Source organism: Cavia porcellus, unplaced genomic scaffold, assembly GCF_034190915.1.
Source record: "Cavia porcellus strain 051 isolate PalLab524CR breed Dunkin Hartley unplaced genomic scaffold, mCavPor4.1 scaffold_6, whole genome shotgun sequence".
Classification (NCBI taxonomy): domain Eukaryota; kingdom Metazoa; phylum Chordata; class Mammalia; order Rodentia; family Caviidae; genus Cavia; species Cavia porcellus.
Genome location: NW_026947489.1, coordinates 51,912,532 through 51,926,724, shown reverse-complemented (window position 1 = coordinate 51,926,724; position 14,193 = coordinate 51,912,532). Strand labels below are relative to the sequence as shown.

The window sequence follows — 14,193 nt, the reverse complement described above, 5'->3', positions numbered from 1 at the left end:
GAGTATAGTATGGGCAAGAGCGAATGAATACCTTCCTCTACTTGCATTTTGTTGCAATAGGCCCCCAGCCTATTGGGTATGCAGGTCATTCTCACTTGGTTCACTGACCTGCATACCGGACTTCTCTGGAAACACCCTCACAGAAAGACCTTGAATTTGCTTTCCCAACTTTCTAGTCATTTCTCAATCTAATCATGTTGACAGCAATGATTAATCATTATGCACTGCCCTTAGTGGTTGAGTTGTGATATTTACTAACTGCTCCTGCTGTGGGGAGCACGTGTGTATTCAGACATGAAGGAGGCAAGAAGAGTTTAGAAAGAAGTGGCCATTTAGACTCTAGAGCAGAGAGTGTTTGGGTGTTTGGTTGCAGAATTCCCAACAACTGACTACTGAATGTGTGTGGATTTCACCTTTTTCATAGTGAAAAGAGGGACATCAGAGCTCCATCACAGAGTTCATCCTCCGAGGATCCCCCTTGACACAAGACTGCAGATGCTCCTCTGTGGTCCCTTCTCTCTTCTTCACATTAGCCCTGCTGGAAAACAGGGCCATTCTGGACAGCAGCCTGCGCACGCCCATGCACTTCTTCCTCCTCTCATTCCTGGCCATTGTGACATGACCTGTGATGGAACCCTGTGCCTAGATACCAGTGAACATGCTGAGCCCAGGCAAGTCCATGATTGGTAAGCTTGACCACAGATTTTGTCAATGGATGCCAGTCTTTAATCAATAAATCTCCATTTCCCCTAAGCCTAAGCAAATAATTAGGTGCATTGACCCTGTGTAAGAGCAAGAATCATTGTGAGGAAATAAGCAGATGTGGGGTGAAAATGGACAGAGGTGTCAGTGGGCTCTTCCTGTGGCTGATGGGTTTTTAAACATAGTATTGCTGGGACTTCATATGGTCATGCTCACAGTTCTGCTATCCCTGAGTGCACCCTTTTAACTCCTAGGTGTCTATTTTAAGCTATTAGAAGTCATAGCAATATGTAAAATGAATTTCTTCCCATAGCGGTTGTCAACTTTATATGTAGATAAGTGGAAAACAAGCAACCTATGTTTGATAAAAATGATGAATCCCGCAAAACCTAAGTGGGGTGGAAAATGGAATGCTTTGTGGAATTTGTATCATTGAGTCTCAGAAAAAGAGAGAAGTGAGTTTTGGCAGTACTGGGTACCCAACATTACAAAGCACTGAGGTTGATGATTCAAGTGTCATACCAAATGGGAAGAAGTTTTTTTTTTGGTACAGCACCCTGTTTAAGACACTTATGATATTGTGTTCCTCAGGCTATGGTTTAGGAGGTTCAACACAGGATCAAAAAGGCTGTAAAAGAGGGATGGAAAGTCTGTGGTGGCCATCCACATGACATAGTACTACCAAAGAAGAGCCTGACCATGCAAAGGTGGGAAGGCCTTTCTGTGCCCCCACCCCCAGCTATGTCCTCAGTATGGCAACCAGAATGCCTGAGGAGGGAACCAGCCAGAAGCAGAGGGACATCATAAAAACAAGCCCATAGGCTGCAAAGAGGATGACTTAGTTGAGCCTGGTGTCAGACACCTAGGCATTAAAAGGGTGCACTCAGGTTGGCAGACAGGCTTTCACAGAAGAAGTGGCTGATTTCATGAAGCCCACAGAATGTTGATAACCACATGGACCCGGGCCAGGCAGTGATAGCTAGGATGATCCAGAATATTTGGTTGATGGTGATAGAACATTGGAGAAGGTGGCTTATGGCCACATAGGGATTTTTGGACATCTGTACCAGAAGGAGGCATTGTGGGTGTGCAAATGTCAATAATGAAAGGTCTGAGATAGACAGCCATCAAAGGAGGTGGGCTGAGCACAGTGCTCCATCATAGACCATGTTCACAATGGCCAGGAGTGAGAGGAGGAAGAATACGGGAGTGTGCAGTCTGCTGTCCAGAATGGCCCTGTGTCTAGGCAGGGTTAATGTGTAAAAGGGAGAAGATTATTTTCAGACTGCCTATGGTAAAACTGCTAACAACATTCTAAAGTCTAGAAATAATCAGCAATGGGAAGATTCCAAGGAGGAGAATTAGAGTAATCCCAGTGAAAGAGGCAATGCCAGTTTCTCAATACAAATATTATCTGTGTTGTTTCAAACATTGGGAATCAGACTTGACTCTCTAGAGCAGTTTACGTGAGAACAGCAGCAAAATGATAAAAAGTGAAGAATGCGACAATGTGTCATTTAGGTCCCAGCAGAGAATCAATAGAAGCCCTACAAATGAGCTTTATGACTATGTTATTTTATAGTGGGTGATACATACAAACCAACTGGCTATTGGGAATTAATCTATGGACTGATTCACAGTTGCCGAGTTTACCGAAGTATTAGTTTTGAATAACAACATATCCAATTTGTAGAAATTGGATTTTTAAGATTTCCTGCTCTTCATGTATTATTGTGAGTTTAGATTTTTGAATGCATTGTTTTTAATAAGCTCAGGGATTCAGGCTTTGACTTGAAGATGGTTGTCAGTATGTGTAGATGTGTGTAAAAATTTTCAAGAGATGGTTTTCTAGGAGCTGTTTGTCATTTATCCTTCTCCTGTGCTGACAAATGCAGACACTAATAGAAGTAGGAGAAGCCACCCCTAGAGTGACAGTGTGTTGGAGGACCCCCTACTTGTGCCAAAAGGAAACAAATGACTATTCATACAACGTGGTAATTAACTTTGTCTTACTTTATTTTTTTCAAGAAAAGCACTTGAGTAGATAAAAGCTGCAATCAACTGAATCACACTGATAAATTAGATATATTAGACCTGCAAGCTGACACATACCTATAATTCTAGTACTCAAGAGGCTGGGACAGGAGGATCACTGTGAGTTTTGAGACCAGACTGGGCTACAAAGTGAGTTCAAAGCCAACCTGAACTGCATAGCAAAACCTTGTCTCAAAAGAATAAATAAGTCGGAGCTGGGGATTTAGCTCAGCGGCATAAGCGCCTGCCTTGCAAGCAGGCGGTCGTGAGTTCGATCCCCAGTACCGATAAAAAGGAAAAAGACAAAAAAAATAATAAAAAAAAAAAAAAAAAAAAAAAAAAAAAAAGAATAAATCAGTCAATCAGTGCATCAGTGGTAAGCAAATCAGTCACCAAATTTCACACTGAAGCACAGTGACATTAAAGTGCTTTGTAGAAAAAAGGCCTTGGAACCATACCTGCTGTGGCAGTAACCACAGAGACATTTGGGTTTTTGGAATTGCTTTAGTTTTTTCCAAATTCTTGATTTTAATTAGCATATGTTTGCAGTGCCTAATGATCTCCTTCATCGTGAGAGTTGATACATGTTTCTACACATGTTAATTCTTTTATCCTCCCTCCCCTCTTCCATTTCTTGGTTCTCCTCCCATTTGCAAAAGGCCTTTAGAAATGTAAGATTTGATAAATACTCACAGATGGCTAATTTGAAGATTTTAGCAAGTTCAGTTAACTTATCATTTCACAGATTATAAAGGCAATAAATTGTTAGACAAGACAATTGGTATTTCTGTAAGTTGGCAACATGCCAAATAACACTGAGGTTTTTGTGCTTCAATCCTGGGTAATATTTCCTCAAAAATAGTATGCATAAGTCCTGCATTTTTGCTGTTGTGAAATCTTTTGTCAATGCCGTTGCTAGAAAAAAGTAATGTGAAGCTGAGCTGTGGAACCTGTGCGTGTGGCATCTGAAGAAAAATGTTTCTCCAGGGTTGTGGAAGGGAAGCCTAATGCTTTGGATCAGACCCTGGACATCAGGTAGGTGCTTCCCAGATCACTGGAAAAGGAGAAATAACACTGCCTAGTGAGACATAAAGCAGGTAAAACCCACTGATCATGGATAAGAACTGGAGGAGGAATTTAAAACTAAGCCTGTAGCTGGATGTTCTGTGTACAGCTCAAGTCCTCTGGGTGTGCTTTGACGTCACCTCATGGTCAAGTGAGGAGCACATGACTGTAACCCAATGCCCTCAGATGTAATGGATTCCCCAAATCCTCAGATAGGCTGGGGACTTAAAAATTCTGTAAGGCAATCTCACAGCACATTTTCACACAATCGAGGGAAGAGATGAGTCTCCTGCTAAGAGAGTGCTGTCCTTTGGGAAGGATGTAGGTAGGGGCCAGCTGGCTTAAGTGGTCATCCATGGGTAACCCTAGGTAGACCTCCGGCTACTCCCCTCTGCTCTGATCCCATACTCATACACCAATTCTTTGCTATTAATTTGCTTTCTTATGTAGATATTTTGATAAAAAGGGAATGTGCAGATCAGCAAAATACTTGGCTGATTTTGCTGGTGTATTGATTATTGTAAGTTAATTCCAGTCAGCTTTATTCATTCTTTTTAAATCTTGGATGATAAATATTTGAATGCAAAACCATATTTCCAAAGCTGTGTCTACAAAGTGAGGTTGGGGTCCTGGGCTGAAGTCACCTCATCTCAGTGTAAGACAGTGGCAGCTTTCAAGAGCATCTCATTAGAACCCTGAAGGTCATCTCCATGGGACCCATATTCATAGATAGCAAATTGTTCTTTCCTCACAAGTGAGCAGTAATTTATGGGATCAGAAAGACCTTGAATTCTCATGAGTGTTTTAAATTCAGAACATGTGGCCAGAATTTGTTTTTCTTCTTAGGATTTTACAAAAATTACTCACTAGAGCAACTTCTAAATTTATTTGGAAAACACCCTAGGCCTATGAAAATGTTATGAAGCACCCTAGGCATATGAAAATGTTATAAAAATGCATCTGAAGGCATCTTTTGGATATCTTAGCATCTTTATTTAGTCTAATTTTTTTCTTTCTTTCTCTCTTTTCTTTCTTTTTTTTTTTTTTTTTTTTTGAGACATGGTCTTGCTATGTAGGTCACATTGGCCTCGATCTCACTATGTAGCCAGGTTGATCTGGAACTCACCACAATCTTCCTGCCTCAGCCTTCCAAGCACTGGGATTTACAGATGTGTCCCACCACGGCTAGATACTTCTTACTTTAAGGAAAAAAACAGTGTTTAAAAAGTATGACTCTTTGAAAGCCAAATGGAGACACAAGTAGAAAGGAGTTCTAAAGGAGTACATGAAGATTGTTTAAGGTTTGGTGCCACGTGGTTAAAAGTCTGGTTCAAAATGGATTGTTAACATATTCTTGAGAGACAATGAACAGATCTACTCATTTCTTTTCTTTTATAATTCTAAGACTTAATAAATGTTTACTAAGTGAACAAATAATGAATAAACTCAAACAATCAAATTGATTGTATTTGTGGAGATTGGATCTGGAATTTCTGGCTTTCTTAAATCTCATTTACTATATATCTGTATCAGGTAAAGGCATCTCTGAGTGAAAAAGTAACACATTTTCTGATGTTAGGCAAGAATCACTGGGGAATTTCTAAAAATTTTCAAATATTCATTCTTTTCCTATTCTAGCCTATACTTTATTTCATTGTACAAGATTTTTCAAGATTCTTAACTGTATATGAATGGATTAAAGCTAGCCTAAAGATAGATAGAAATGAAAAGAGAAACTAAAATTATTAAATATGTGATCCACATCCTGATGTATCATTCATTGTTTTCACATGAAATAATACATTATATGTGCACATACAAGTTAGCTATTTAAAAAGTGCTAAAGTATTTGATGACTAATACATTTTGAGGCATCTCTATGGTTTCAAAGTAAATATCTGAGACTGGAATTACCCTTTGCACCTGAAGAAACCTGTCGGTACTAGATGGGGCCTATGTTTCAATAAGTAACACTTAAGATTTGAGGTGCAGATGAACTCTTTTTTAGTGCTTTGGGCATGAGTCATACAGCATTCCTGAAACGAGAGCTATTTTTAAAATTCTTAATTCAATTGAAGTATTGAATCGTTTTCTTCCAAGTGATAAGAAATATTTGTTACAGTTAATGCTCTCAGTGAAACCTGACTCTATCTGTCTTTAGGGACTCTCTTGTCCCTGTTTTGGGGCCACTGTCACAAGGTTATTGTCTTTGTCCGATTAATCATCCTTTCCTGGACTTCTTTCCTGATGTCTTCTCTCTATTCTTAATTTTCTTTATGTCTTTCCTATAATTTAGCAATCTCAAAATCTCTTTCTCACCTCCACCAATATTTATCCTTGTTTTTTCCAGAGATTTGTCAATGGCTCCAGTATTTGAGTGGTCTCCTAGAAGATTTTGATTACATAGGAAGTTTGTGTTCAGCTTGTCTTGCCAGTAGTCTTAGAAAACACCATCTTATAATTCATAACAGCAGTTTTCTCTTTCAAACCATGTGTCTGGGCTATCAATTCTTTACTTTTTAAAATTTTATTTTGAAAGCAACAGTTGTATTAAAAATACAACAGAACAGAACAGAACAAAGTCAATCAAGACAATGCTGTGAAACTGGTACAGAACTTCACAGCAGGATACTGGGATGGTAGTAATAGGTACTACGGTATATCTCGTTATCTTCACAATAGTCCAGTCAATTAAATATAGAAAGATCAAACCAATACCAGAACATTATAAAACCAATTGATAGTATTGAATAGAGCAAACGAAACATAACAAAACAGTGAAAACAACCTTTGCCTTCAAACAGAAGATAGAAGGAAATGCCTGCTATATTGCATATGGCTATGCTCCCAAGAGATGCTGAGATGTCTATGTCCAGTAGCTACGGGGTGGGGTGGGGTGTAGGCTCATGGGAGCCACTGGTTCTCCTCCTGGCTCATGCTGTGGGCGCTTACCAAGAGGATGGAAGAAAAAGCTGCCTAAGTCCCACCATGACCAGATCTCGGGAGCTCTGGTTCTCCTCCTGGCCCACACCAGGGGTGCTTACCTGGGTTATCAATACTTTCTTGATTTCACAATATCCAATCTTGACAGCATAACTGTGATCTAAGTTACTGTTTTCAGAGCTGTGTTTAAAATATACCTTTAGGTTGAATAAATCTTTTTAATCTAATATGTGATGAAATTTTAATATATTTGACATATTTTATACCTTGAACATGGTATGTCTTAAACAAATATTTACTGAGTAGGTATTGATTTGAGTAAATTTAAGAAAACAAAGCACAATAGCTCCCACATTCTCCCTTGTGCCACAGTCAGGCAAAGAAAACACTAAAAGACATTATAGAGAAAGAGTCTATGTAGCCTTATCATTCAGAAGCCCTTTAATTAGTTACATGACTTTGAGGGTACCAGTTAACTTCTTCAAGCCTCAGCAAGTGTTTTTTTTTTTTTTTTTTACTTTTTAAAGAGAAAAATGGCAGTATTTATTTCATCAGATATGGACAAGACCTACTGAGGTAAATTACATTATTGGTCCCCGGTGAGCACTTGATAACCAGGATCAGATACCACCTGTCTTTAATAGTTTCTTGGAAGACTAAAACAGGATGATTCTGGCAAATACAGCCTCTTTATATTTCCCAGTAATCCCAGTAAATCACAGTGACCAGGGTTCATGGTCCGCAGTGACCATAGTGGTCAGTGAAGACAGGGCCCCGAGAAGGAGACATGGTCCACAGTGACCAGGGTTCATGGTGCTCATCTTCTATTGCCTAGTTTTGTGGTGTTAATGATAATAGTATGATCAAGGTGATTTTTTTGTGGATAATGTAGTCTTTATTATTATTATTACTATTATTTCCAATACTGAGATAATAACCTAAGGGTGTCCCACATAAGCTATACTCTCAACCCCTTTTGCTCTTTGAAATAGAATCTTGCTAAGTTACCCAGGGTGGCCTAAAACTTTTGCTCTTCCTGCCTCAGCCTGTCAAGTATTTAAGATTATAGGTGTGCCATGAGGCCCAGGATGTTCCTCATTATTTATCTAATGTAAGTGTCATAAATTTATTGCTGTCTTGCAGCTACTTTTCCATGACATAAAACAGAATTGATCTAACTGTACACAACCAGTCAGCTATATCTGCAGATCTCATATCTGTAGATCCAACCAACCAAAAATCAAAGATATTCAGAAAAAAAATCATTTCTGCCTTGAACAAGTATAGATTTTTTTTTATTATTTCCCAAACACAAAACTTAACTATTTGAATGACACATGCATTATTAGGTATAATTAATTTATTGCTTATTTAAAATATATGAAAGAATATTTGTATGTTATATACTTGTATTATTCAAGGGATTTGCATATCCATAGATTTTGTATAGTCAGAGGTTCTGGAAGCAGTCTTCCATGCATAGCAGAGTGATAGACCTACTTAGTTTATTAGGGAAAATATATTCAAAAAGCTTATCATTATCTTTCCCCTAGTTATACCCATAGCAGAAAAATATTTAGCACATATTTAGAGAGTACATTTTTTTACCAATCCTTCAAGTATGTTGTTGTGCATTAACAGACAGATTGTCCAAGCAATTTACAGTCAAATAAAATAAGGCACCCGGGTGTTTGCCCACACTTGGTCAAGGCTCTCAGTAAGGAAAGCACTTGGAGGTTGGGACCCTGTCCTGTTTTCTCAAAGCTTCTGTGATGAGCTATGTGACCCTGGCTTCTATTCCTATTTGAAATGCATCAGAATCCTCACATGAAGAGGTTTAATTCTCCTGGGCTCAAACTAATTGGCAGCTCTTGAGGTCACACTGATGTGGCTGGGCCATGAGATGCCTTGCCTGCTTGTCTCTGCTGGGATGAAAAGAGAAAGCAATTTTATCTATTTCTGTCTTCATTCCAGCAGAATCCACAATTAGGAGACACAGACAATCTCACAGAACCCTTCTGAGATCAGATGTCTCCTTCTAGTCCCGGGACACTTGCCATGATTGGCCTCTCGTGAATCCCAGCACTGTCTTCTGTCCACTCTCCACTTGGTTCACTTGAACCTTCAGGAAGCTGGACCTATGTGACCATGCATGACATTCTGACATCACTTCTGCAGCTCAGCTTCCTTGTGAAGTCATATGGGCCCCTGTGCTGCATCAGAAGTGTGAAGACAGGGCCCCAAGAGGAGACTGGTCACATGGAACACGCAAAAGTGTGGAATGCTGTGGCGAGCTGCTTAAGGACATGTAGGGCATTGTGAGGAGTGAAGAAAAGACCAAGATATCCCAGTAGGACCTTTAGGACCTTCCTAGAGGGAAGAGTTTTCAGGGCATAAACCATCAGTGCAAGTCATCCACTGGATATATCCTCTAGTTTCTGTTCTGAAGTGAGGGGCTTCATGGACTCAAAGACTTTCCCTTCCTTAGAAGGCAGGAGGCTGACTAGGCAGCCTCCTTGTCTTACTTACTTTTCTCTCATTCCTGAGACAAAATATCCAACACCCAAGTTAAAGGAGAAAAGTTTTATTTAGCTCACAGTTTGTGGAGGTTTCAGTCTCTCATCCACTGACTTCAAGGCATGGTGACACATGGCAGAGGGGTGACCATTCATGGTGGTAGAAGACAGAAAAAGGAACAAGAGAAGAGTTAGAGCAAGCCCCTTTCAGTTCCTTATATTTGTATGCAGGTTACCTGCTCTGGGGGAGTGTAGCACTCACACCCATAATCCCAGCATTAGACCGTGAATCAATCACAAACTAGAAGCACAATGTCATGATTGCATGAGGCTTTGAATGGACATCTAAACACAGACCATAACAGTACCCTCTGAATTTCTGCTACTTCCTAGAGGTTAGGGAGTCTTACTCCAATTATATTCTCACTTGTGTTTGTATTTCTTACATCATAAATTTTAGGGGTAGGAATATCAGATCAAATTGTTGTGCAGTTTATAAACTAATGCTTTTATTACACTACCATCCTGCACTGCTGTATTTTTAGCAGAAACTGAGGAAAAATCTCACATACTTAATCACATGCAGAGGACGTGCTTACTGTACTGTACTCTGACTATTCCATTCTATTTTGAAGAGAAATACATTTATTTGGAAGCACACGCATGAAAGTGCTGCTGATCACATGAAAAATCTGGTGTGTAGAAGTCAGTTCATAAACACTGGATTTCTCTTTTTACCCAGGTGAACTGCCACTTATGTAAACAAAAATTCCATGAAATCCTGAGAAAATGATAACATTAGGGCATCTAGTGTTCCTTACCATATCTACATCAGTTATAAAAACTCATTTTAGTGTAGAATAAAAAGTTTGAACCAAGATAAGGTAAATATAAAGTTTTATGATGGTGAAAATACTAAAATTTATAGAATGTATCATCTCAAATATATATATATATATATATATATATATATATATATTGTGTTCCATATCAAGTTGAGGCAATATCAGATTTTAAAATTTATCAAAGTGAAGCATGAACATAACTGTATGACAAGCAAGACAACAGGGAGCAGTCAGAACTAAACTGGAACGGTTGCAAACACAAGCCTTTTCTTTGTATGGCAGCATGTAGAAACCAGGAAACTGCCTTTTGGAAGCAGGTGTAACACTTCTTTATAATCAACTTCTTAGTAATACTGGTATACACATGCAATTGAAGAAGTAGTCCAAGGGAACGAGGATGAGGAGTGAGGAAGAGGGGAAGGGGAAATAAGAAGAATGAAGATATGCCACCTACAGGTACCTAAAAATCCAAATTAATGTAGACATCGTATGCCATAACTTGAGCTAAGATTAATTAGTCAACAAAAATTAAAATCAGTATAGGGGAATTAGAGAAGGAGGAATGGGGACTTTCTGAGTCTTTCTCATTTGCTGAGAAGGCTGTAAACTGCATGTAATGCAAACATGTACTCATAAATTTTTAAAAAAATTAATATAACAGTGAAAATGAGATAATATCATGAAATAACTCTATGCCTTCAGTTGAAACAAAAGCATTCTTACTATGGGATAACACAAGCATTTGATTTCACCGGACATTTACAATGCTTATGCTTAAAATTCATGTAGAATTTGATGATTGTATTGATAGGAGAAAAACCCAGATGAAAACTTGAAATGAATGGATGTGACTGCTGCTCCAAATAAATCGTCATCAGAGAAATTTTCTAAAAGAGTAGCTACTAATGTTGGGGGAAATATGTAAGACGGTGAAGAAGGTATTTTCAAGATGGCATGGGAGAAATTTAACCAGTGGAGTGTGAAAGGATAATGTCCTGAGTTATGTGTCCTGACTAGTTATGAGTTAAAAGGTCTGATGTTCACTTGGAATCCATAGACACAGGGAGCAAGAGGCAGAATGTGTGAGAGCCTGTGTTCAGGATTTGTTACTTCAGCTGCTAGAGATACCATCTTTGAGGCACAGCACCTACAAAGATGTGGACCCTTTCTTCCTTAAGTGGAGTTGTCCCTGGACCTAAAGGTCAGGATAGGACAGCGTTTCCAAGCCTTCCTACATTTAGTTGGGCCATATTTTTATCACAATGATGGGAGCAGAAGTAGTGTGAGCATCTCCTAGGGCTTAGTGAGCATCAAGCAGGACTCCTGAATTCAGCCAGAAGCACGGACCACAAATCACAACCTGAGACGGTGATTGTCACATGAACAGAGGGCAATTTGGAGTGGCTGAGCAGTTGTCTTTTAAGATCTGACACTGTGCAAGTAGCATGGCAGCTAGCATTGAGTTGAATTAGGAGGGAGCCATCTAGCATCCACTAGAGAAATAGTTGGTGTTTGTGGAAAACTCTCAAATATCCCATGTCAGAAGTGAAGAGGTGAGTGTCTGTCTGAACAAGAATGTGGAAACTGTCTTTAATTTTTCTCCAGTTTGTGAGAACCCAAATATCCTGGCTCCTGGTCAGTCCTCCAAGGATTAAATCACACTATAGTGCTCCCCTTCTGCTGGTCCCAAAAGGTTACAGAGCTAACCAACAAAACCAAACTTACTAAGAAGAATGACAAACCAAACAGAACCAGAACTGCAGTCAGAGTTCACTGAGAAGGCCAGGGAAACACAGGCATGCCCTGGGTGTGGAAACCATCACAGTCATGTGTCCTGTGAAACTACATGTTGCATCTTCTTTCCTTTCTGTTCTCTCCCCTCCCCCCCGCAAGAACCACAGATTTAACAGTGCTTCCTTATGTAATCAATATTCAGTGTGGCCACTGGGTCAGCTAACCAGCAGCATGTCAGAGATGATTAAAATTTTGAATTTCTTTCCATCCCATTCAGTTCTGCCAAACTGAACCCATTATTTTTGCGAGCTCCTCAGGTGGTTTATGTGTGCACTGACATAGAGAAATCCTGTTCTACACTCCCTAGCAAAGAGTAAGTAATAATTCTACTGGGCAGGGAACCAGTGACAATTCCACAGCCCAAAGACACTCTAAGTATCAATTTTTATGTGCCTCAAGAACTGATTCCTACCCACAAAATCCCATTTCATCATTTTCAGTAGTTATATTCCCTAACGTCTCTATCCTCCTGCAAGAGACAAGAGAAATAATACTCTCCACATAGCTGCTTTGCCAACACAATCATTATTGTGGTATTTCCAGGACTATAGGGTTAGCAATTTGGCACACTCCTTTTGAAAGATCCATAAACTCTGTTATATGTGATACAGAAGAATATACATCATCATCATTTTATATTAGATGCCTTCTTCTATTATGTTTGAAATTCCTCAGTGTTCACTATGATTGAACTATAATTATTAATAGCCTCCCAGGGGAAATTTTTGCAAAGATTGAGTAACTCAAGGACTAAAAGTGACTACTAATGGATAAAAGGATGTCTAAGGCCTACCATATTTTAAAGTTTGATTGATGCCATCACTGTTTCAGGGTACTTATTCTGTAAACACCACCTATGAGAGTACAAAAATTTTGAATATAAGGAATATAAAACCTAAATTCCTTTGTGTTGGTAAAAGTTATTTTTAGATAAAATTCTATAAAACATGTACTGTGCTCCACTCAACTGATCAGACAGCAGTGTTCAATGGCACCATCTATCTTCCCTTCTATCACTGCCTGTTCACTGCTCAGCTCATCCTCAGAATTCACATGGTGATGTATTCCTGACCTTTGGAGTCAAGAGTCCTTTTTTGTTAATGTATCAATTTTTTCACATATTAGTTTAGAGTCATGCTGCTGTCTTGTAGATGGATAACTCTGGACACACACACACACACACACACACACACACACACACACACTCTTGAGGGTGATCATGGTTCTACTCTCAAGTGAAATAAAACTCCACACTCAATGAGAACAATCTTCATTCTCAATTAGTTTGTCTCTGTTTCTCCAATAGTCCAGTGCATTTTGTGACTCTGCACAGGAGGCCATTGATCAGCCACACAGAGGCTGTTCAGGCTTTCATACTTGGCTACTGGTAAACCAGGCTTTATGGAGCACAGATCATCTCATGGCAACACACGAAAGCTTTCTTCCTGTAATACATCCTACCTTGGGATAACTTGCTTGTTCTTTATTTGATAACATTGGTATCAGTGTTTTGCTTATATACAGAAGACTTGGGACCCAGACAGAGGAAAAGTCTAACCTGTGCCACTTTTAGGTATGTGACAGAGTGATAAAAGGACTTTGTTCATATGTTTTTCATAACAATATTAACTAATCTATGTAAAATGGTATCAATATATAGTATATGCTAATTTGTAAATAAATATCCAAATATTCACCTTTCTTTAAAAAACTTATTTTCACTTTCACCAGGCCCTGCCTATGTCTGTTGGCACAGAGCAATGAAGAGTTAAATCAAGTACCCATTCACCCCTGAGTGCGAGACACACGTTTACCCTCCTGACTAGTCTTATACTTGTTCTCATGAGGAACTTCAGAAAGTTTTTAGATGTGAGTGATCATCCTGATTGCAGGGAGATTTTAAAAAATATTTATAGGTGACATCCTGAAAAGCTACTCTAAGTATATGGGATTCATCCCTAATCACTGGTTTCCAAGTATATTCATTCAGCAGTGATCAATCCAAATCCACCACCATGGTTAGAGTGCCAGCAAAATACTTACATGCTTGTAAAACTTCCTACTTTGGAGTTTGACATTCTAAGGACGGATAGATGGACATGTCTACTAACAAAGGTGGATGTACTAATTCCAAGACCCTGGAAAGGCAACGTCTACATTTTAAAAGACAGTTTATACATTTTAATCATGTATTTTAGTTTCTCTGATACTCTTTCAGCTTGCTCAATGTACAAATGCCCAGTTTTACTCCTTCAATTGTTATCAGTTTATCTAGTTTTCAGGACATTTTCTTA

The 14,193-nt window shown here is 39.0% G+C and overlaps 1 protein-coding gene across 11 annotated transcripts in view; it reads left to right on the top strand.

Moving 5' to 3' along the window:
* LOC106028893 (spermatogenesis-associated protein 31E1-like) overlaps positions 1–14,193 on the top strand; it is an 88,198-nt gene that overhangs the window by 38,391 nt on the left and 35,614 nt on the right. For 3 of the 11 annotated variants that reach the window (XR_010048100.1, XR_010048105.1, XR_010048103.1), the window contains exons 2-3: positions 425–3,771; positions 4,859–5,564. The exons of 1 other annotated variant lie outside the window; for it this stretch is intronic. The gene's annotated coding sequence lies outside the window, so the exon portion shown is untranslated. Of the gene's footprint in view, positions 1–424; positions 3,772–4,858; positions 5,565–14,193 lie in introns of those variants that run through there. 7 more of the 11 variants (XR_010048115.1, XR_010048118.1, XR_010048116.1 and 4 more) reach the window with 7 other exon arrangements.